General features: G+C 39.4%; 1 long non-coding RNA gene and 2 pseudogenes across 1 annotated transcript; 1 reads left to right on the top strand and 2 right to left on the bottom strand.

Annotated features, from left to right (window-relative positions):
- On the bottom strand, positions 962-1,885 carry OR52H16P (olfactory receptor family 52 subfamily H member 16, pseudogene; annotated as a pseudogene).
- LOC112441634 (uncharacterized) lies at positions 4,257-25,693 on the bottom strand. The gene is made up of 3 exons (XR_003029483.2): positions 25,575-25,693; positions 5,093-5,164; positions 4,257-4,653 (listed from the first exon to the last, which is right to left on the bottom strand). It is a non-coding gene; the product is annotated as an uncharacterized lncRNA (long non-coding RNA).
- OR52B6P (olfactory receptor family 52 subfamily B member 6, pseudogene) lies at positions 13,550-14,531 on the top strand (annotated as a pseudogene).
- Position 25,694: the final 1 nt, after the last annotated feature.

Here is a 25,694-nt window from a genome sequence, read left to right as displayed (position 1 = left end):
GCTGGAAAAGGGATAGGCTACCCCTATCCAGTATTCTTGGAGTTCCAAGAATTCCCTTACCCTACTCCAGTATTCTTAGACTTCCCTGGTGGCTCAGCTGGTAAAGAATCCACCTGTGATTCAAGAGACCTGGGTTCGATCCCTCTGTTGGGAAGATCCCCTGAAGAAGGGAACAGTTACCCACTCCAGTGTTCTGGCCTAGAGAATTCCATGGACTGTATAGTCCAGGGGATCACAAAAAGTTGAACATGACTGAGCGACTTTCACTTCACTTCAAACAATTTTTTAAGTGAATGATGAAAAGAGAAAAGCCTTTGACATCAGAAACTGGTTGAATTCTATACCACTTAATAAGACAGAAAATTCAGGAGATTGTGTTGATCATAAGAGGAAAGGAAGAGAAGATGAAATTATTCTGGTTCATTTTGATTTTGAACGTTCAGTGGAATAGCCAAGAGGAGTTATCAGATAGAGAGTTGGCTACATGGGACAGAAAGAATTTGAAGTAAAGCTTTGAACTTGAGAATTATCAACATATAGGTGGTTATTGAATTCATAAGCTTATTTCATGCTAAACAAATTTAACCTTACAAAAAGCCTACAAGTAAAGTACTATTTTTCTGTTATTTTATAAAGACAAATTGAAACAGGATCAAAGGACCTGAGCAAGAGCAAGATTTTGTGTTTTGATGTTTTTCATTGTAAAAAATTAGAATAGTTTCATCTGATGCCTCTCATTTTCTTGGGGTTTTAAAAATCCCCTCTCCCCCTCTAATTCTACCAATAATTTTTTTCCAGTAGAATTGAGGCCCTGAAATTCATAGGAATTGGATCCATTATTGATTGAAGGCTTCCAGTTATTTATTTACAAAAGAAAGTTCTCTTAAATCAATATGATTATTTGATTTCTCACAATTTTTCTCTCTGTGTTCTTATCCCCAGGTCACTGCATCCCTTTAGGTTAGAATAGAAGGATGACCTTGTCCCTGATCTGCTTTGTTTTGAATATGGGTTTGAGTGCATGTGGAATTGCTACATAGAGACTGGCAAATGCGATGTGAAATGTGTGAGAGATGCTGTGGCTGAAGCGATGAGTGAGGCCAGAGAACATGGCTGGTGTGTAGAACATGAGGATGGCGCTGACATGAGAACCACAAGTGCAGAGGGCTTTCTGGAGGGCATCTCTGGATGGAAGGTGGAAAGCAGCACGAAGAATGAGAGTGTAGGAGATGCCAGTGAGGATCATGTCTGAGATAATAGTCATTATAGGCACAGCAAAGCCACACCAGATACTGATGGAGATGTCAGCATAGGCAAGTCGGGCCACCCCTATATGCTCACAATATATGTGAAGGTTGATACGGGTCCTGCTGAATGGCAAACGCATCACCAGAAAAACAACAGGCAAAATAACAGTAAAGCTTCAACTCGCAGTCCCCACCATGATCTTAACAATCGTCTTGGGTATCAAGACACTAGCGTATCTCAAAGGGTATCAAATGGCCATGTAACAATCAAAAGCCATGCCCAACAAGATGGCTGAGTTCAGAAAAAAGCTAAGGTGAAGAAAGGACAACTGAGTGAGGAAGCCAGAAAATGTGATTTCCTGAGCTTTTAACCAGAATATGCCAAGTGTTTTGGGGACACTTACAGTAAATAATATGAGGTCTCCAGAGGCCAGCATTAAGAAGAAGAAGAACATGGGTTCATGGAGACTATGGTCCATAGTGATGAGGTAGAAAAGAATGCCATTGCCTACAAGGGCCACAAGGTAGACGGAGAAGAAAGGAATCCCAAACAAGATGTGGAACTGCTCCAGTTCTGGGATCCCCATCAAAATGAAGGAGTCTGGATTAAAATTGATCAAATTCAAAGTGGCCATCATGTGGATTGTCATTCCCTGAGAACAAAATATCACATTTGATTCCTAGGACCAACTGTCAATGAAATTAATTCCTTTCAAGTCTTTTCTACAACCAGGATCCCTCCTTTCCTATCATCTAACAAGCACTTTTCACTTTCATGCATTGGAGAAAGAAATGGCAACCCACTCCAGTGTTCTTGCCTGGAGAATCCCAGGGACGAGGGAGCCTGGTGGGCTGCTGTCTATGGGGTCTCACAGAGTCGGACACGACTGAAGTGACTTAGCAGCAGCAGTAACTTCCCTCCCAGAGAAGGAAATGACAACCCACTCCAGTATCCTTACCTGGAGAATCCCATGGACGGAGGAGCCTGATAGGCTATAGTCCATGGGGTCGCAAAGAGTCGGACACGACTGAGTGACTTTTTACTTTTTACTTTACTTACTAATAAGCACTAGGGAAAATGTAACCTACTTATTGTCACAACCACTACAGCATTTACCAAAATGCCATGAGATCCCAATTAAACCAATGATCCCCCATCTATGGACATTGCCACAATTGCATTGTTGCTGCAGTGGAAAAAAGCCCCGACAGACCTATGACATAGGAGCATATTGGCCCTTGGATGTTAACTAAAATTTCAAGATTAGCTTGCTCTCACAAAGTAAACCAGTCTGAGATATCTCAAGAATGTAAATATCAAATGTCTTACCTCCATGAGTCTAAGTAATATCTTCTCTGAAGTTTGAATCCAAAGAAGTAACAGGAACTACATGTGAAATAGCAAATCTACATTTGTAGTGCCAATGTATCATTAGGTTTTTGACGAACCAATCTTTTACTTTCTAGTTACTCCAACTACTTCAATAGCTAGAAGAAAATATTCATCTAAATATCCTGTCAACTCTTCAGTTCTCTAAGACTCATTATTTTCTGCCAATTCCTGACCAGCTACTGCACTTTAAAATCATATCATTCCCCAGCTGCTGGAACACAGTCATCTGAGGACTGGCTCTGCTGACTCTCCATTCTCCTTCAGTCTCTATATCTCATTTGCTGGCTCATATGATCCTTTTTTGAAATTCCTGTTTGGTCTGACTATTCCATTTCTTTTCCTCCCTCTCAAGTCATCTTCATCACTAATTAGAAACATAGAATAATTCTTCCAATGTCTTGCAAGTCCCTTCATCACCTTATGCTGTCAGATTTCTCTTTTGAAAATATGAAATTTTTAAGACACTACTCCTTAAAAGGTATTCATATGGGCCCCTCCATAATTTTCCATCATCCCTACATTTAATCACATATATTTCTATGCTTTCCAGAAATGCAATCTTGTCTACTTATTGCTCCTGATCCTTAAAAGTGCCAATGATTCCAAGAAACCTTCTCTAGTATAGCTGAACCATACAGTCTACTTCCCTGCTTATATAATCACAGTTATTAATCATTTTACCAAACAATCAGGTAGTTAAATCTATGCATTATTTTCTTATTTATTTTCCTAGATCATCTTTCCTAGATATGTAGCCATCCTTCATTAATGATTGAAAACTCTTCTTAAGGACACATTTTCTGTCTGAATGTGTCTATTCAGACTGGGAGGAGGTAAGGTTTCACGTAGAATAACCATTCATACAGTCTCAGTAGTAAAATTGATATTTTAAGTCTGCCATTGTTTACTTATTTTTTTTCTGATTTTTTTACAAGAAACCTTTCCCTTAGACCAAAAGAGGTGTGTGTGTATACACACAGAGAGGATTTAGTCTTTTACACAGAAGTCACTATTCTGACTTCTGACCTTTGTAGTCACATATTTCTCTCTGATTATAATCTTTTCAATCTCCCTCTCCATTTATAAAAATCATTGCAATTGCATTGCATTAGATAATCCAGTATAATCCCTCCATTTTTAAGTCAGCTGATTATCAAGCATAAATCTTCTTTAACTTGTAAATAATATATGCACAGTTTCCAGGAGTTAGAATGTGCATATCTTTGAGGGGCCAGCCACTACTCTGTCTACCACAGGACCTTTTATACGATCTGGATCTCTCCCAGTCTACCACCCCAAGACTTGTACCACCATTCCCACACTCAGATAACATTCACAGGCCTCTGATTTTGAGTTTAGTGCTGAGTTAGAAAGTCAGGAGAGAGGTTGTCACGGAGAACTCCAAGGGTAATAACAGCAAGATGCAGGAAAGAACAATTGAGGAAGATATATAAAAAGAAAAAGAAGGGTACCCAGGTCAGAAGATGAAGCATGGGGAGAAACAAATTTAATTCCAGCCAGGAAAGACAAACACATATGGTTGGCATGACTTTTACCTCATGGTGGTTTGCTCAGGGGATGGATAGCAGGGACTCTGAAAAATGAGTGCTCTAAAAGTAGGGGGATTCCCGGGACTTCAGTTCCAAGTCAGTACTATTAGTATCTAATTGTCTATCATTTTCGTAGTCTATAAATGATAGCATTCACTCATAGGATACGATTTTAGGTTTTCCTTTCAGTTTATTTTTAGTTGGAAGATATTTGCTTTACAATGTTATGTTGGTTTCTGCCGTACAACAATGTGAATCAGCCATAAGTGTGAAGTGTTAGTTGCTCAGTCGTGCCTGACTCTTTATGACCCCATGAACTGCAGCCCACCAGGCTCCTGTGTCCATGAGATTTTTCAGGCAAGGATACTGGACTGGGTTGCCATTTCCTTCTCCAGGGAATCTTCCCAACCCAGAGATCGAACCCAAGTCTCCTCCACTGCAGGCAGATTCTTTACCGACTGAGCTACGAGGGAAGCCAAATCAGCCATAAGTATACATATATCCCCTCCCTCTTGAATCCCTCTCCCACCTACCCCTCATGCTACCCCATAGGTTGTCACAGAGCACTGCGTTGAGCTCCCTATGTTATACAGCAACTTCCCACCAGCTGTCTGTACTACATATAGTAATGCATATGTTTCAGTACTACTCTCTCAATTTGTCCCCCCTCTGAGTTTTAGACAGAGGCGAGAAACCAAAATGTGCTAGGATTCTTCAGAGTATGGCTTGTGTAGACTAGCCATTTATAGACAATCAAAAATTTGGCAAAACTAATACAATTATGTAAAGTTTAAAAATAAAATAAAATTGGAGAAAAAAAAAATTAAAAAAAATAAAAAAAAATAAAAAAAATTAAAAAAAAACACTTTTTGAAAGAATAATGAATTAAAGTAGATAGGCACCTGGATCTGAATCAGAAGAACAGTATGATGATGACATTGCAAATTCTAGGTCCCAGAAGATGCTTTTAGGAACTGTTGGAGAAAAGACAGTTGATTGGTTAGGGATGCTAGTTAGTTCCAGAAGATATGGTTGCAGGACAGATGTGACTATCAGTCTTTCAAAGTCCTCCAAATTCTGATTCATTTGGTTTCTCAGCCCCAACTACTCCATCAAGTGAGGGTCTTTCTGGATCATTGCATCATCTTCTATTTCACTGAATGAGACTTTCTGGTCTCTACGTGTTACTGTAATGAGATATTTTTTGGACTGAAAAAACTCAGTGACTTCTGAGCAAGATGAGGTAAACTTTTATTACACAAACCACTCCCTTAGGTCATTGTCTGTTTAGTATACGCCTACCACATGGCTGGAGATGAATTATTAACATCCAGCTACTTATGGTAGAAACCTAAACACTCTTGACATCCTTTTTTCTCACTTACCATACTTTCATTTTATTGATTATGTTAATGTTTTGCAAAAAAAAAAAAACTATCATAGATCCCAGTGTCATACAGAGACCTTTCATACTTGAATTGTATTTTATGACAGTGTAATGGATATATAATGCAGACCACACTTTACATATTGCAGAAAGGGCTGAAATACATTGTAGTTTTGTATTGCTAACTATTCTTTGCATTTTACTATAAATGCAAAGGTATATCAAGTCCAGAATATTATAAGGAGAAACAGAACAGAGTGGCTATATGCTTGTTGGCTTGGTGTATCAATTAAGATAGATTTTTTAAAAAGGATAAAATAAAATTCTGCTTCCCTAAAAATTACCTATTCTTTTGACTCTGGCCATGTGAGTGAGTTCATGAAGATCTCTCAGTTCCTTACATGAAACTGTCTTTCTCTCATTTCAATATGTCACAGTTGATATTTCATGGCAAAAAAATCAAACTGAGCTCACAGTAACAACAAATTCATCCATTTTAACAATGTAAAAAATATAACATTTTAAAATAAAGGCATATAACATATATACAAAAGAGCTATTTTTTAAAATAAAATTAAAATATTAAAAGACTGAAAACATTTATGAACTAAACTGTTGCATCCAAAAGAGTCTGAGGAGACATGAAATTAAATGTAATGAGGTTTCCTGGGTGAAATTCTGGAACAACAACAAAAAAAGAACATTAGGTAAAAACTAAAGAAATCTGTCATTTCTGTATGGGCTAAAATGTACTGTCTCTGACCCAGAAGTTTTGTGTTTTTTACCAGCCTCATGAAACTGTAACAGACTAACTTGCTGTCTTGCAAGTAGAGTACAATTTCAGACACTTACAGTTCTTGACAGAGACTATTTGATAAGATGTCCCTAAGAAACAGTGAGTCACAGAAATAGACACTATCTTTACTATTGACTGTCCTCTCTATTAAACCAAGAAGATTATAATTCTTTGGAACACATATTCTTAATTATAAAGTGATTGTTGTAAATGCAGCAGATATATGCCATTCTAGAATGCTATACCAAAATAAGTAATATTAAGATGCAGCTCTTCTGAAAAAACATGAGTTATTTCCTGAACTTACAAAACATACTAAATGTTCAAAAGATATTAATTACTGTTAGCTGTTGTATATAAAAAAAGATATATATGAATGCATAAATTCTATAGTCTATTATTGATATTCTATAAATGTATCTATATAAATAATCTTAAAGAATTACATACCAATATTCTACTGCAAATACACTATAAACAGAATATATACTTCTGATACAAATTATATCAGAAATTGACTTCGGTTAACATATTTTTAAGGGCTTCTCTGGTGGCCTAACTGGTAAAGAATCCGTCTGTAATGCAGAAGACCTGGGTTCAATCCCTTAGTTGAGAAGATCCCCTGGAGAAGGGAAAGGCCACCGACTCCAGTATTCTGGTCTGGAGAATTCCATGGACTGTATAGTCCATGGGGCCGCAAAGAGTTGGACACGGCTGAGCAACTTTCACTCTTGCCATATATTTACCTTAATTAATACTAATGCATCAATATTGGCTCATTGATTATAACAAATGTGTCATACTAATGTAAGATGTTAATAATATCTTTATCATAAATTACAGGACTCTTTGTTCTATAAAATGTCTGGAATGGGTAAACCTATCAAAAACAAATTAGCATTTCCAGGAACTGACAGGAATAAGGTCTGAGCTGTGACTACTCTCAGGCATGTCAATTATTTGCAGGGTATAGGAAATGTTCTGGGAATAGGGGCCATGATTCGACAAACCTGTGAATATACTAAAAGCCACTGAATTGTATATTTTAAAAAGGTGAATTTTATCTCAATTGACAAATAAAATTAAGTAAATCTTGGCTCCAAAAGAGGAGTCATTCTAAGTGTGGAAGATCCTAAGACAGATTAATACTATTTCCTATCTCCTGAATTCTAGTCTCTGCTATCTCTGTTTTATTTCTAGTATTCTAATTCCACTCTTATCGTTCTGTCCAAATTCACCAAAGTACTATTTCATTTGGAAAGTCTTTTCACCTTCATTGTCTCAAGCAGCACCCACAATAAACTCATACACATGCCCTCCCACACACACAAGTGTACACACACACTCATCCTTTACAGCTTGAACTGCAATTTGACACTCTGTGAAGCCTCTCTTAGAAACACCAGGCAGAATTATTCTTTTAGCCTCTGACTCCCACAGCATGGTATACCCACTGTTTTATTATAATTACTGATAGCTTCTCATGGTAAGAGGGCACAATTCCTTCCTCTCTTGACTTAAAATGCTAACTCAAAGAAAGGGTCAAGCCTTGTCAGATTTTTAAAAAATCACACAATATTCATTTAAAAATTTTTTTAAGTTTGGCCACATTCTAATTCCCTGACCAGGGATCAAACACACTTGATCCCCTGAAGGGGAACCACAGCATCTCAACCACTGGATTGCCAGGTAAATTCCCCTTTGTCAGATTTTTGAACGAGCAATCACTACATACTCTTTCTTTTAGGATGACATATGAATATACTAGACTTTTAGAGACAGTGGAGGAGTGATGAGAAAGCACGAAGGTGAAGTACAAACATGGATTTGGAAAAAAAAAAAAAAAAGGTGATGAATAAAAGAAGCCTAAGAGGAAATGCTTTAGGAAGGACAATGGAAAGAGAGAGAGAGAAGGGGTAGGATTAAAAGTGTGAAAGAGTTCTAGTATTGGAATGGGTAATACAAAAACAAGTTCAATGAAACATTCAGGCTAAGAGCCTCAGAGCTGGTGCTGACCACCTCCTCTTAGATGCCCAGATTATCTGTCAATGGCTCTCTTCCATCTAGCTCTATACCATATTCCTATGTGCCTTAGATCATGTTGAACAGAGGCATATTGGTCCAAATGGTATACAGGATAAGTTGGAGCTGAGGAAAGGAATGAAGAGAGGGTGGAGAATCTGTGCTCCCAAAGGAGACGAGGGAATAAACACCATATGAGGCAAAGTGTGAGCTTCAATTCTATATATTAAAGAAGCCTAAGTTGTACATGAAATACTGAAGCAACTGTGAGTCTGAGAAGGTTGCCTTGGGAAGGTAAGTTTGGATTAGATATTTCAGGATGGAGAGAAGGCTATTACTATGAAGGAATGGATGCAGAATAGGAACCAGGTAAGTGGAAAGTTTTGTGTCAGTGTTCAAGGAGGAGTAGAGGGCTGATGGGAAAAAAAGTCTAGAGTAGCTGGAGTGAATTGTGTTTTCCTGGGAAGTCAGAAGAGAGAAGGGCAGTTTGGAAGATCACTCTCTAGGTAAGGATAGAGAGGTAGATGACTAAGTGATCTTTGATTCCTGAGGATGATGCAAGAATCATAAATGATATAGAGGTTCTATCCTCAGACATTAAGGAAAAACGAAAATTTATTTTGCTGCATTTGGGGGATCACTTAAAAAGGACAAATTTCCTGGACAGAGCAGTCAGATAAAGGATTCAAAAACAGGTGGGGAAAATTCATTGATATATAAGGGATACTTTTTCTTGCAATTTTGCCAAAGATGACAGAAGCAGGAATCAGTGGGCAAGGAAATGGAAATCAGCTATTTTAAAAGTGAAAGTTCTGAAAACAGAGGTTGCTAGAGAGAAACTTTAAGCAGAGTGGTTGGAGTTGCTCTGGTTTGCTTGGTTGCTTGGTTTGGGGATGTGGCAACAGCAATAGGTACCTGAATTGGAAGGAAGCAGAAATCACATAAATGAGTGATAGAGAGATAATGTGAACAGAGTCTGCCTATTAGAAGGGGAACTGAAATGACAGAAGAAAATTTTGTGCAGGTGCTGATGTGACTGACAAAGGTGGGTGCATGTAGTAGAGGATGAGCATGTGGAATGATGCTGTAGAAAGAACGAGCACAATGCACACACAAGGAAAGAATGTGAGCACAGAAGATCTATGATTATAAATCCGTGATTTTTACAATATTTGCTTGTGTCCTTCACCGTGTGAACTTCCATGGTTGAGTGGGTGGAAACTTACATATTCTCTTGTTTTCCTTTAACATTTGCTACATGTCAACTCTGTCCCAGACATCAGTGAATAAGATACAGCCCTGACCCTTAGGAAGCTGATAATATATTGAGGCTAAAAATGTTTCAGTGTGATAAATCCTAGAGAGAGAAATACATAACTACAGGGGAATATAGGAGTACAGAGGAAGTACATAACACAGTCTTAGGAAATGAGAAAAGTCTTCTTGAATGAGATATTTAAATTGGCTAGATTAAAGGAGAGGATGGAGATAGAGGGAGTGGAATGTATAAAAGACCACCAAGAAAGAAGAGACACTTCAGAGACATGGATCTTGACCAGTATCAGTGGAGAAAGCATAGACCATGATTCTGTTAGGCAATGGGAAATTAGTATCAGTGATCAAGTAAGCAGAGTACTCAAAATTATCTTTAGGAAATATAATTTATTTATGGAGACTGGTTTAGAGACTAGAAGGACTAAAGGCTAGGATACCAGTTGGGAGGTCTTCAAATAATTAGATCTGGAGCCTGGAAAGCAATATAAATGGCAGTTATAGATTTGGGATGTCTTATTACAAGCAGAGTAAATGAACCTAAGGCAGGTGACAAAATTGGCCAGGTAGATTGAAAAGTAAGGGAAGCACAGAGACAACCATAGAAAGTACTAACACCAAACCCTCCTTCAGGGACAGAGGAGCCCTTCATGAGGATAGAAAGAAAGGTCAGGGGCAAGAGAAGAACCAGTGGAGGGTAAAGACATCAAAGCCAAAAGAAGCATCTACCAAAAAGCGTGACTTTGAAGAAAAGGAGAGAGACAGAACAGAAAGTAGTGAGACAGACTAGGTGAATAAGAAATTTTACTGTAGCTGCTAAAGTTCTTGTTTGCTTTTAAGACTAAAAATATATGAATGTTCATAAATAATCCTGATTCAGGAAATTAGGAGTAACTACTGATAAATAAGAGAAGGGATAACTGATGGAACAAAGTCCCTGAGAAGGTAGGAAAGAAGGTTGATTCAGAGATTAGGTGGGGAAATTATTCTTGAAAATACACATACATACTTTACATATATTTATAGCTTCTCTGGTGGCTCAGACAGTAAAGCATCTGCCTGCAATTCAGGAGACCCAGGTTCAATCCCTGGGTTGGGAAGATCTCCTGTAGAAGGAAATGGCAACCCACTCCAGTACTCTTGCCTGGAAAGTCCCATGGATGGAGGAGCCTGGTAGGCTACAGTCCATGCAGTCACAAAAAGTCAGACATGACTGAAGTGACTTAGCATGCATGCAAGTGAGCATATGCATATGCACGCACTGCCACTTCAGTCATGTCTGACTCCTTGTGACCGCGTGGACTATAGTCTGCCATGACTGAAGTGACTTAGCATGCATGCAAGTGAGCATATGCCTATGCACGCACTGCCACTTCAGTCATGTCTGACTCCTTGTGACCGCATGGACTATAGTCTGCCAGGTTCCTCTGCCCATCGAATTCTCCAAGCAAGAATGCTGGACTGGGCAGCCATTTCCTCCTCCAGGGGATTTTCACTACCCAGGAATCAAACCTGGGTCTCTTGCCTTGAAGGCAGATTCTTTACCATCTGAGCCACCAGGGAAGCCACACATATGCATATATTTATGGGGGTTTTGTGGGTTTTTTGGTGTGTGTATATGTGTATCCAGCTTGTTTCAAAAATTACTTGAGATAAGGCACAAAATTAAAATGGCAACTGTGTGAGGTAATGGGTATGTTAACTAACTTGGTTGTAGCAATCATTTCATATTGTATACATATGTTATCATGCTGTATACCTTAAATATACACCATTTTTATTTGTTGATTATATCTCAATAAAGCTGGAAAATTAAATTTTAAAGCTATATAATTATTTTGAGAAAATTGATGTTTTAACAATCAATTGGGTTTTCCATTCTGTGTACATGGTACACTTCTCAGTCATGTCCATCTCTTTGTGACCCCATGGGCTGCAGTCTGCCAGGCTTCTCTGTCCACAGGGATTCTCCAGGCAAGAATACTGGAGTGGGTTGCCATGCCCTCCTGCAGGGGATCTTCCCAATCCAGGGACTGACCGCAGGTCTCCCACATTGCAGGCAGGTTCTTTACTGTCTGAGCCACCAGGAAAGCCCAAGAATATTGGAATGGATAGCCTATCCCTTTGCCAGGGGATCTTCCTGACCCAGGAATCAAACCAGGGTCTCCTGCATTACAGGTAGATTCTTTACCAGCTGAGCTACCAGGGAAACCCTATACTTCTCCATTTATTTTCATTAAAAAAAAATTCTTCTAGCAATATTTTGCAATTCTTAGTGCAGAGGCTTTGAAAATTTGAGTTAAATATAAAAAGAAAATTTTCAATTTAGTCTTATAGTTGTTTGCTGCTAGTATAAAAATATAATTGATTTATATTGTCTTTTACTCTCTAAATAAATACATAGATAAGGGAGCTTTCTCATGCCTAGGTAAAGTAAAACATAGTTCTAAGAGAGGAGATATTGAAATGCAAAAAAGACATCATCACTGCTTCCTCTGACAGTGGAGGAAAGGAGACACGGACACTTACAGAGATAAGACAAATTTACAGGAGTGGAATAATAAGATGAGGAGTTGGCTCCTGACAGTCTTTAAGTTTCAGTTAGGTAGGAGGGACATTCAGCTGAGAAGAAGGAATTTGGGCAGCAGTTAAAAGCTTTATAGTCGTGAGAATAATTTAATAGGACTGAGGGGGCAAGTGGTCTAACATGTTAAAGACCACTGATATGACTGTGTCATTTTCTTCACATCCTGACTAGTTAAAGCTTTGGTTTTCCCAGTAGTCATGTATGGATGTGAGATTTAGACTATAAAGAAAGCTGAGTGCTGAAGAATTGATGCTCTTGAACTGTGTTGCTGGAGAAGACTCTTGAGAGACCCTTGGACAGCAAGGAGATCCAAACAGTCCATCCTAAAGAAAATCAGTCCTGAGTGTTCATTGGAAGGACTGATGCTGAAGCTGAAACTCCAATACTTTGGCTACCTGATACGAAGAACTGACTCATTTGAAAAGACTCTGATGCTGGGAAGGATTGAAGGTGGGAGGAGAAGGGGATGACAGAGGATGAGATGGTTGGATGGCATCACCGACTCAATGGACAGGAGTTTGAGTAAGCTCTGGGAGCTGATGTTGGACAGGGAGGCCTGGCGTAGTGCAGTCTATGGGGTCGCAAAGAGTCAAACACGACTGAGTGACTGAACTGACTATGTGAGTTGAGGGAAGCACCAGTTAGATTTATATGAAGTTTAAGTATTTTCCCAGAGAATGCAGCAGAAACTAATTGGGATGGAGAAGTTATCAGTCCTGTGAGACAGACATCTAGACTAGAAAGGGAAGAAAGTAAAGACATTCTTACAACATTGGTTCATAAACATTAGCTGTAATCAGAATCACCTTGTGATCTTGCTAAAATAGAGACTGCTGCTCCAGTTTCTGATTCATTAGGTGTGTGGCAGGGTCCAAGAACCTACAAGTTCCCTGGTGATGCTGACGATGCTAGCCTGGGGATGGCACTTTAAGAAGCATTGCTCCACAGCTCCACACCTTCCTTCATATTCTAGGTGATAGCACCACACTTCAGAGCCACAGTGTTTTCAAACTCAGAAGATGCCTGAAATCTTATAGCCAAATGGGGTAGAGGGTCTGAATGACGACACTGAGACTGTCTGTGGACAGGGTCTAGAACTGTGTACTTTGCACAGACATTGGGTGTGATTTTCTATAGAGAATATGCATGTGTGCAGAACCCATCATGGTTGTAGGATCTGTGAGTGTGTGCAGACCTGGTGGCTGATTGCAAACCTTTATGTGCACTCTGCTAATAAATACAAAGTCTGATGCTATTTTCCCCCTATGGCACAGGTGAGATCTCTGCAGAAAATTATGGCCTTTTTGTCTGCTAACAACACAGCTGCTGTGAACAACTCTGATACTCGCCTGGCGGGCTGCTTCCTTCTTGGCATCCCTGGGCTGGAGGACCTACACATCTGGCTCTCAGTCCCCTTCTGCACCATGTATGTAGCTGCCCTGGCAGGCAACAGCATTTTAATTTGTGTCATCCTCTCCCAGCCAAGCCTGCATGAGCCCATGTACATATTCCTGTCCATGTTGGCCAGTACTGATGTCTTACTCTCCACATCCACCATGCCCAAAGCCCTGGCCAACTTCTGGCTAAGTTCCAACCCACATTTCCTTTGATGGCTGCCTAACCCAGATGTTCTTCATCCACTTCCTTTTTGTGGCTGAGTCTGCAGTCCTGCTGGCCATGGCCTTTGACCGTTATGTGGCCATCTGCTCCCCTTTGAGATATGCCACAATCCTCACCAGCACAACCATTGGGAAGATCGTGGCTGCCACACTGGCCCGCAGCTTCATCATCATGTTTCCATCTATCTTTCTCCTCAAGCGCCTGCACTACTGCCGGGTCAATATCATTGCGCACACATTTTGTGAGCACATGGGCATTGCCCGTCTGTCCTGTTCTGATATCTCCATCAATGTCTGGTATGGGTTGGCAGCTGCTCTGCTCTTCACTGGCCTGGACATCATCCTTATTGCTGTTTCCTACATTGACATCCTCCGAGCTGTCTTCCACCTCTCCTCTCAAGATGCCCAGTCCAAAGCCCTGAGCACTTGTGGCTCCCACATCTGCGTCATCTTACTCTTCTACATCCCTGCACTCTTTTCCATCTTTGCCTATAGGTTTTGGGGGAGACACATCCCACGCTATGTTCATATCCTCCTGGCCAATCTCTATGTGGTCATCCCACCTATGCTCAATCCCATTATTTATGGAGTGAGGACCAAGCAGATCTTGGAAGGGGCTAAACAGCTGTTTTCATATCTTATCAAAGAATCTAAATAAATGCTCCCGACTTGACTTCAACTTAATTCCTTTCTATATGTCTCCTCAACTCTACATCTTCCATTTATCCCTGTGTTATTATCATCCATATTCCAATAATGTAAATATATGTTCTACTCAAATCCACATTTGACTTGGAAATCTATAGTAATACCCAACCCCCTTTCTTCCATCTATTATTCAAATAGCTCCTGATTCCCCTCTAATTCAAGGAAAATCTAATTAGGGGAAATGATCTAACTTACCTGAAATCTACCATATAAATAGGACTTTTCTCTGTATCTACTTTCATTTTCTCCTTGATGTGGTAATTAATCACACATATAATTTTTTCATTTAGATTTTCCAGTTCAACATCTTTCTCACAATGAGAACCCCTGAAAACTGTCATGCTTATAAATTCACAGTCCCTTCGGATATTTCTTTTTATTATCAGCTATACATGTCCATAATTACACGTTTAAATATCCAAGTTCAGAGATGCTAACACAGCATCATAGTAGGTGAAATAAACACATCCATTTATCACCAACTAAATGTGGCTCTGCTGGATCATGGAAAAAGGAAGAGAGTTCCAAAAAAACATCTATTTTTGCTTTATTGACTATGCCAAAGCCTTTGACTGTGGATCACAATAAACTGTGGAAAATTCTGAAAGAGATGGGAATACCAGACCACCTGACCTGCCTCTTGAGAAACCTGTAGACAGGTCAGGAAGCAACAGTTAGAACTGGACATGGAACAACACACTGGTTCCAAATAGGAAAAGGAGTACGTCAAGGCTGTATATTGTCACCCTGCTTATTTAACTTCTATGCAGAGTACATCATGAGAAACGCTGGGCTGGAAGAAGCACAAGCTGGAATCAAGATTGCTGGGAGAAATATCAATAACCTCAGATATGCAGATGACATCACCCTTATGGCAGAAAGTGAAAAAGAGCTAAAGAGCCTCTTGATGAAAGTGAAAGTGGAGAGTGAAAAAGTTGGCTTAAAACTCAACGTTCAGAAAACGAAGATCATGGCATCTGGTCCCATCACTTCATGGGAAATAGATGGGGAAACAGTGGAAACAGTGTCAGACTTTATTTTTGGGGGCTCCAAAATCACTGCAGATGGTGATTTCAGCCATGAAATTAAAAGACACTTACTCCTTGGAAGGAAAGTTATGACCAACCTAGATAGCATATTCAAAACCAGAGACATTACTTTGCCAACAAAGTTCCATCTAGTCACGGCTATGGTTTTTCCAATGATCATGTATGGATGTGAGAGTTGAACTGTGAAGAAAGCTGAGCACCGAAGAATTGATGCTTTTGAACTGTGGTGTTGGAGAAGACTCTTAAGAGTCCCTTGGACTGCAAGGGGATCCAACCAGTCCATCATAAAGGAGATCAGTCCTGGGTGTTCCTTGGAAGGACTGATGCTGAAGCTGAAACTCCAATACTTTGGCCACCTCATGTGAAGATTGACTCACTGGAAAAGACTCACAGAGTTGAACATGACTGAGCGACTTTCACTTCACTTCAAATATGAAAATACCATTTCAAAAACTTTTATCAAATACGCCTGGGCCACTTTTACCTGTTACAAAGCTTTCCTCAAAATGTAGATAATTGTATAGGAACAGAGTAGTCTTTTCCATCCGAATATGTTTTGTATTTGAAAATTATACTCACAATTAAAATAAGTCAAATACATACTCTTATATAATAGACAGAGACTTACATATTCTTTAAGAACTCATTATTTTTCTTGTTCTCAGTGATGTCCTACTCTTTGCAACCCCATGTACTGTAGCTCAACAGGCTCCTCTGTCCATGGGATTTTCCTGGCCAGAACACTGGAGTGGGTTACCATTCCTCCTCCAGGGGATCTTCCTGACCCAAGCATCAAACTTGCATCTTTTGCGTCTCTTGCTTTGGCAGGCAGATTTTTTACTCTTTTCATCTATTTTTTTGGGTCCTGAGAATATGCCTTCGTGTTTATTAGAGTTTTCCTTTTTAATGTTGGTGACTTTATACCCTGTCTAGAATGCATTCCTTGAGGAAAGAGGTTATTTTGAAAGGTTCTATCACTATTGCTTCAAACATAAGCACCTATACATAGCAATTATGTATTATGTGTGTATGTGCATAACATTTGTATTTTAAAGATTTTTTAATACCACATTTATGCTCAAAATTTATTCTTCTTTGAGTGAGCTCCTCTCAGCCCTGGGATTCAGTGTCAAGTAGAAGAAAGAACTGTGCTAGGTGCCAGGATAGTGAGTTAAAGCCAGGATCTACTGCTTATTCAATGAATTCTAGATGTTGCATAGTCCCTGTGAACTTCACTTTCTATTCATCTGCAAAGAAGATGAAGATGACATAAACAGTTCAGTTCAATTGTTCAGTCATGTCTGACTCTTTGCAACCCCATGGACTGCAGCATGCCAGGCTTTCCTGTCCATCACCAAATCCCAGAGCTTGCTCAAACTCATGTCCATCGAGCTGGTGATGCTATTGAACCATTTCATCCTCTATCATCCCCTTCTCCTCCTTCCTTCAATCTTTCCTAGCATCAGGGTCTTTTCCAAGGGGTGAGTTCTTCACATCAGGTGGCCAAAGTATTGAAGTTTCAGCTTCAGCATCAGTCCTTCCAAGGAACACCCAGGACTGATTTCCTTTAGGATTGACTGGTTGGATCACCTTGCAGTCCAAGGGACTCTCAAGAGTCTTCTCCAGCACCACAGTCCAAAAGCATCAATTCTTTGCACTCAGCTTTCTTTATGGTCCGACTCTCACATCCATACATGACTATTATAAAATATATTTATTATAGTAAGCATTCAATAAATGTTCAGTTCATTTTTCTTCCCACAATGCTTTCTGCATCCTGAAGACAATATAATGAGAGTTATAGAAAGAAATTATTAGCATTTATCATGTGGAGGAGAAAACAGGAGAAGTTTTGGGTTCTGGATCTTCGTTAGAATTCTGAATCTTCTGTACATTATTTTTTTGACTTTGGGCAAGTTACTTCACTTCTCTATATCTCAACTTTCTCATATTTAAAAGAAAATACTAATAGTACTTTTCTCCTAATGATTTGATGAAAAATATATATTTTATAGTATATATTCACATATATATCATTAATAGTACTTGGGATATAATAAATGCTTTACAAAATAGCTTTATTTGTATTGTTGCTTTAATTAATAGCTCATCCAACTCAATAGCTCATCATCTCATAATTAATATAAGGTTGTCTTGATTAGCATTGATGCTTTTGAACTGTAGTTTTGGAGCAGACTCTTGAGAGTCCCTTGGACTGCAAGGAGATCCAACCAGTCCATCCTAAAGGAAATCAGTCCTGACTGGAAAGACTGATGTGGAAGCTGAAACTCCAATACTTTGGCCACCTGACGCAAATAACTGACTCATTTGAAAAGACCCTGATGCTGGGAAGGATTGAAGGCAGGAGGAGAAGGAGAGGACAGAGGATGAGATGGTTGGATGTCATCACCGACATGATGGACACGAGTTTGAGTAAGCTCCAGGAACTGGTTGATGGACAAGAAAGCCTGGGGTGCTGCAGTCCATGGGGTAGCAAAGAATCAGACATGACTGAGTGACTGAACTGAACTGAACTGATTATATATATATATTTTATATATTTCATGCAATAAGCTCCAATTTCATTTTTCTAATGAGAAAAAAGAAAACAATCAAAAAATTTTAGTTTAATGTTTTAACCTAATGTTTACAATAATGGATTACAAACAAATATAATTTTGAAATATCAAAATTAAGTACATTAAAAAATCTCTGAGAGCTTCCCTGGTGCTTCAGTGGTTAACAATCTGCTTTGCAATGCTGCAGGCTCTGGTTCAATCCCTGGTCCCGGAAGATCCGGACATGCTATAGGCATCTAAGCCCATGTGCCACAACTGCTGAAGCCCACCTGCTCTAGAACGCATGCTCCACAGTAAAAGCATGTGTGTTCAGTTGTGTCTGACTCTTTGTGACTCCATGAACTATAGCCTGTCAGGCTCCTCTGTCCATGGGATTATCACAGCAAGAATACTGAAGTGGGTTGCCGTTTCCTGCTCCAGGGGATCTTTCCCTTCCAGGGACTGAACCCATGTCTTCTGTGGCTCCTGCATTGGCAGGTGGATTCTTTACCACTGAACCACCAGGGAAGCTTAACTTATTATTAAATACATCTCAATTATGCTTCAGTTCAATTCTTCTAATTATTTTTAATTGGTAAGCATGTTTTTGCTTTAAATTGTGATGGAAAAGTAAAGATCACTGAGGCTGAGCCCTCAGTATCACTATCTATTAGCCTGTTGAATTACTGAAGCCTACTACTCTTTAAGGGCTTCCCACGTACACTAAAAACCACTGAATTGCCCACTGTAAAGTGGTGAATCTTATGTTTTGTGAATCTCAACTTAAAAAGTTAAATAACATGATCAATATCATACAAATAATAAATGATGAGTGTATAGCTTAATGGGGCTTACCAGGTAGTGCTAGTGGTAAAGAACTTGCCTGTCAATACAGGAGACATAAGAAATGTGGGTTTGATCCCTGGGTGGGGAGGATCCCCAGAGGACAGCATGGCAACCCACTCCAGTATTCTTTCCTAGAGAATCCCATGGACAGAGGAGCCTGGCAGGCTACAGTCCACAGGATGGCAAAGAGTCAGACACGACTGAAGCAACTTAGCATGCACGCATGCACTGTTCTTTAAAATCCTGATACAGTTGTTTCTTGCTTAGAACACACATTTGTTCCTCTTCCCACTTTCTGATTCATGGTGCAGCATTCTAGACTTGGAATGACTGAACGTATTTGAATTCACGTTATAGGAGGTTTTTCTGGCTCCTCCTGCCACTTCCCCAGCCCCAGAAGCTTTTCTTATTTTCTGTTTTTTTCTGCACATGCAGGTATAGGCGAGTGAAGCCAGGAGGCCTTCATCCTCCCTTCAAAGGGTTTTGCCTCCTCCACCAGACTTCAGTAGTTGGCTGATGTTGGATAAAGATGTGTAGAGAATTTTGCAGGTTTAAAATGTAACCCAAGTTTGCGGAGAAAGCATAGAAAAGCTGATCTCTGGCCATGAAGTGGTTGTGTAAATAAAGGCCATTCATTGTCCACCAGACCCTGGCCCAGGAAGCTAAATGGGATAGGAGAGGCAGCTTCTTGGATTAAGGCATTAATTCCTTGAATAAAGGAATTTAGTCATGAGGTAAGAGGAGACTGAGAGGCCCGCAGCTCACATTTCTTTCTCTTTCTGCTGCAGGAGTCCAGTTTCTTTTCTTTAATTTAAATTAGCACTTTATTGAAATATAATTTATATACCATATACTACCTAAAAAGAGATACCTTTTTTCCTACTGTCTCCTAGGTCTGACTCAGGAGATAACTGATATACCACACTAGCACACCATTGTCTCAGATATCAATCTGTCCTGGTTTTACTTCTTGAAGTCTCTGGATATAATAAGTGCAGAACATCTTGTTGAAGAGCAGTACAATTCTCAGTATTCTAGAGTTCAATTTGTCTCAAGTCTTTCCTATAGTTCAAAGGAACATAGAGTCTTTGCCTCCTCAGCTAAACCCAAAGCTTCATAAAGGACAAATCACCCTGCCATTCTGAGTAGAGGAAGTGAGTAGAGGAAGAGTTAAAAGAAGTCAGAGAAGGACAATCTCACTAGCCTGACAATAACTCCACAGGAGAGGCTTTTATAGTGAGTGACTAAGTATGGAAAAACGCTAGAAATTCCATGATCTAGGGTATGGATCTTATACGGCCTGAGGGCAAGACTTGAGTTCTTTCAACAGTGATGGAAAGCTTGGCTCATAATACTACAACTCCCACAATGGTTCCCTCAGAATAGGGCTTCCCTCATAGCTCAGTTAGTAAAGAATCTGCCTGCAATACAGGACACCTGGGTTTGATTCCTGGGTCATGAAGATCCCCTGGAGAAGGAAATGGCAACTCGTTTCAGTATTCTTGCCTGGAGAATCACATGGACAGAGGAGCCTAGCAGGCTACAGGCCAGGAGATCACTGGAGTCTGACATGACTTAGCTACTAAACCACCACCACAGACTCGTTCAGAATTTGAAAGGCATGTGAGTCAAAGCACCCCAACAATGAAATCAACAGGCAGAATTTAACGGCTCAGACTGTAATTCCTGCAGCCCAATAACCAAGTTTTCAGTAATAAAATATGAGGACTTAGAAAAAGAATTACCAATCCTGAGACTTTTTTTACTCCACCTTCCCCACTGACTTTGAGAACATGCCAAACTCGCTTACCATAGATACTTGCTCACTCCTACTGATCATGAATCCTTAATACTCAGCTCAGTGACCTGTATCTGCTAACTGCTCAGTAATGCATCTTCACTACCCTGAGTCCCACAAGGGCTCACTGTGAACTGTGATATAGTTCACCAGGCAAAGTGGCTGACACTTCCCACCCCAAACCCATCCATATATTCCTTTCTGGTTTCCGTCCTGTGGGAGAAAAGAAAAACAGGTTCAATCTGGAAATCACAGAACGTTGCCCCCTTTCAGAAAGGTTTAGTATTACAGTCATAAAAGCAAGATCAGGGTCCAGGCAGATAATTCTAGTGAACCAACAGGGGTCAAGAGAAGATAAAAAAATAATAACTCCAGGTTGCAGAGTCTGACAGACTTGTAGGAGACAAAGAGGAGTCTATATTATTTTCTTTCTGTGATCTGATCCCTGAAAAGGAAGTCATGTACTTCCTTCCACAAGCCAATTCTGAATAATTAGTACATTATTCTACACTGTAGATATACACATATGAATACAGAAATGATCCCTGGCCTTGAAGAGTTCAATATGTTATTCTTCAGCCTCTTGTTTCCCATCATTCCATACATAACTCCTTAGGGATATAATTGCATTTTGTGGCTTGAACACTTGTACAGTGTGTTGACTCACAAATCTGTAGTAAAATCTAGTGACTACATTTTACTTGGAACTCAGTTTTTTAATCTTATCTGAATGATATTCAAGATATGCTAGTTTGGTTTAAAAAAACAACAACAAATGTGCATTTTTTCCCCCCAGAAAATTGCTTTGTCTCCGTAATTCCTCACCTTGTGAACAGCTTCACTGTCTATCCAATGGCTTAATGTAAAAATCAATCTTAAGAAATTTGGGATTAAAATATACACACTACTGTATATATGGAGAAGGCAATGGCACACCACTCCAGTACTCTTGCCTGGAAAATCCCATGGATGGAGGAGCCTGGTAGGCTGCAGTCCATGGGGTCGCTGAGAGTTGGACACGACTGAGTGACTACACTTTCACTTTTCACTTTCATGCATTGGAGAAGGAAATGGCAACCCACTCCAGTGTTCTTGCCTGGAGAATCCCAGGGACGGCTGAGCCTGGTGGGCTGCCGTCTATGGGGTTGCACAGAGTTGGACACGACTGAAGCGACTTAGCAGCAGCAGCAGCAGCAGCACTGTATATATAATAGGTAACCAACAAGGACCAACAGGGAACCACACTAAATATCTTGTAATAACCTATAAGGAGGGGAATGTAAAAAAAGAATATATACATAAAACATACATATGTGTTGTCTGTATATTTATATATATGGGCTTCCCTGGTGGCTCAGACGGTAAAGAATCCGCCTGCAATGCAGGAGACCTGGGTTTGATCCCTGGACTGGGAAGATCCCCTGGAGAAGGGCATGGCAACCCTCTCCAGTATTCTTTCCTGGAGAATCCTCATGTACATGGGAGCCTAGTGGGCTACAGTCTATGGGGTTGCAAAGAGTTGGACATGATTGAGAGACTAAGAACAGCACAGCATGTATATATATTCAGCTATATATATATATATATATATATATAGCTGAATCACTTTGCTGTACATCTGAAACACAGCATTGTAAATTAACTATATTTCAACAAAAATTTTAAATAGAAAAAATCAATTTCAGATTCCTCCTTCTGCCTTCCTCCAATATGCTGCCGTTAGTGGGCCTAATCATTCCATCTTAGCAACTTGTTTTATCAGTTCCTTCATATTTTCACTCTACTGCTTTAGTTTCATCTGGACTGTTTCAATAGTCATTGATTTCCTTGATTTCAGCATTGGGCATTTCCAAGTCCCCAGCTATCCAGCCACCCTCGGATCTATCCAAAATACAAATAACTGAATTTTCCATTGCCTGTGAGAGAATAAAATCAAACCCCATGGAATAGATTAATCAGGCTTCCCAGGTGGTGCTAGTGGTAAAGAATCTGCCTGCCAATGCAGGAGACATAAGAGACAGGTTTGATCCCTGGGTTGGGAAGATCCCCTGGAGGAGAGCATGGCAACCCACTCCAGTATTCTTGCCTGGAAAATCCCATGGACAGAGAACCCTCATGTGCTACAGTGCCTACATAGGGTTGCAAAAAGTCAGACACAACTGAAGGGACTTAGCACACACACCCAATAGGAAATAGATGAGCAGATACGTTACAGGACAACAGCTATTCATTACCTGATCTGCCAGTTAATTTTAGGCAAACGATGTAAATCGGGGGTCTCAGAGTTTCTTTGTAAAGCAGGTATTTCACCTTTCACTAACTTCTCTGTGATAAATTGTATTTCAAGTGTAAAAATCAAATCTATAGTCACATGAAGATATCTTTTTAAGGGGTGGGGGTGAGTGGATTGGGCTTGAATAAAGTAGGGATTCAAAAATGTGGAATAGAGTGAAGGAAATAAGAAAGATCAAGGAAAACTTATTAGGAGAACTTGAAAGATAGACATTCTAAAAGCAGCAGTGTAACTTCTACCTTGAAATTCTGGAATAGCTATTCTCAAAAGAAAAACAATTCAGAAAAAGAAAACGCAAGTTGTATTTAATGGAATGTTATAAACTCTTTGGTTTATTAATCCTCACGTTTTAAAAAAACCTTTTGATGAAATGAATTTTGAGTTAATTCCTGAGCTAGATATCATCCTTCTTTTGAATCTATTCCTTGCTAGATACTGGTCTTCTTTAATAACAAGGCTCTCTTGAACTATCTTTTTGGCTTTTTGCTCTGTTCCTTCAAGATACTTTCCCTGGAAATATGTTTCTTCAGTGGGCTCCTTTGAATATCAGCTCACATTTCTCTTCTTACTCGTATTTTTCATCTCTTAATTTTACCTTTTCTTCTGAATAAACGTCATTAACAGAGCAAAAGATCTGGCTATACGTCGTGATTCACTTATCCTTAATTTCCACCTACACTTTGTCATCAATTTCAGGAAGAGAAAACCAATTATTAACAAATTCATTGTCTTCTATCTATACTCAGTAGAATCTAGTTCAGCAATTTTCCTCCAAATTAAAGCAATAGTTAGACATTTATTTTCCCTGGATTTAGGCATTGTCTGTCACCTCCAGACCTCTTCAACCTGATCAGTGCTGCCAGGTGATCTTTTCTTACATAACATTTAGACACTGAAAATATTTCATTCCCAACTACACCCTACCATCTCTCTCTCTTTCACACACACACACACACACACACACACAAAACTCCTTAATGATTTCCCAACAATGTCAAGACAATTCAATGAGGAAAGAATATGTTCCTGAGACAACAGGCTATCCACACTCAAAAGAATAAAACAGAACCTCTATCTCACACAGTAAAAGTGAACTTAAAATAGCTCATAGCTCTAAGTATACGAGTTAAATTATAAAATCTTTAGAAAAAAATATAGGAGAAAGTCTTCATGACTTTGGGTTAGGCAAAAGCTTCATAGACATGACATCAAAAGTACAAGTGACAAAAAAATGGACTTCATCAAAATTAAGAATCTAATCCTCAAAGGATGCAATCAAGAAAATGAAAAGACTACCCTTAGAATGGTAGAAGATATTTACAAATCACAGAACTCATACAAGACTTGTATTTAGAATATATGAAAATCTCAGAAAAAGACAAATAACCCAATTAAAAAAAGGATCAAGGACATGAATAGACATTTCTCAAAAAAGGTACACAGATAGTAAAGTGTATGAAACGATGATAAACACTATTAGTCCTTAGGGAAATGCAAATTAAAATAATGATGAGATAGCACTTCACACGTTATTATAAGAGAAAACAAAACATAATAACAAGTACAGGCAAAGATGTGGAGAAACTGAAACCTTTCTTACAAAGCTGGTGGGAATGCAAAATATTACAATCACTTTGGGAAACAGCCCAGAATTTCTTCACAAAAGTAAATACATGATCCAGCAATTCTATTCTTAGGTGTATACCCAAGAGAAATAAAAAGCCTATGTTTATTTTAAAAAAAAATTTGTACAAGAAAATTCATAGACACATTATTCAGAACAGCCAAAAAGTAAAAACAATCCAAATGTCTAAAAACTGATGAACAAAATGTGAAAAACCCATCCAACAGAGTATTACTCAGGCGTCAAAGGAACAAAATACTCATACAAGATACAACATGGATGAACCTAGAAAATATTATGTTGAATCACAGAGCCCTCTGCTCTGACTTTTATCTGGACACCCTCATAGGTCCAGGCCCTCCTTCCCCTAACTGCCTTCCCAGACCAAGTCAGTTTCCTTGGGGCAGAAAGTTTAACCTTTTTTTTCTTCTCAGAATTGCTGTGCTATCAAACCCCTACAGTTGAAGTTCCCGAAGCTTCATAAAGCTTGCTTGTATTCCTGAGGACTTAAGAAACATTTAGTCTCTCAGTTATATCAATTAAAATTAGATACAAAGTTATATCTGTAATACAAGTTCCAACTATATTTGTAATTTTAAATTGATAAACTTTAATGATCTTTTTGCAAAGCATGCCATTATAATGCCAAATTGTTACCTTTCCTTATTCGTATAACTTTATAAATACTTTTATTCAGACATTTTAATTGATATTTTAATATGGAGTACAGGTATGCGTATCCTAACCCTGACATGAGGTCGGAAAGCCAAACTGAAGACAATCTACAAGTACCATCCCTGGCCTTCAGGGTGGCCGAGGCCTCACCATTTGCGGTTCAACCGGTAAGCGGAACCGCCTTCTTGAAGCTGGATGCGGCCTTGGAGCGCAGGACCCAACGCGGCGCTGGACAAATCAGCAGCATCTCCTCCCCCCGGCCCCGCCCCC

The sequence above is a fragment of the Bos taurus genome, chromosome 15 (assembly GCF_002263795.3).
Source record: "Bos taurus isolate L1 Dominette 01449 registration number 42190680 breed Hereford chromosome 15, ARS-UCD2.0, whole genome shotgun sequence".
Lineage (NCBI taxonomy): Eukaryota > Metazoa > Chordata > Mammalia > Artiodactyla > Bovidae > Bos > Bos taurus.
This window is presented reverse-complemented; position numbering and strand designations above follow the sequence as displayed.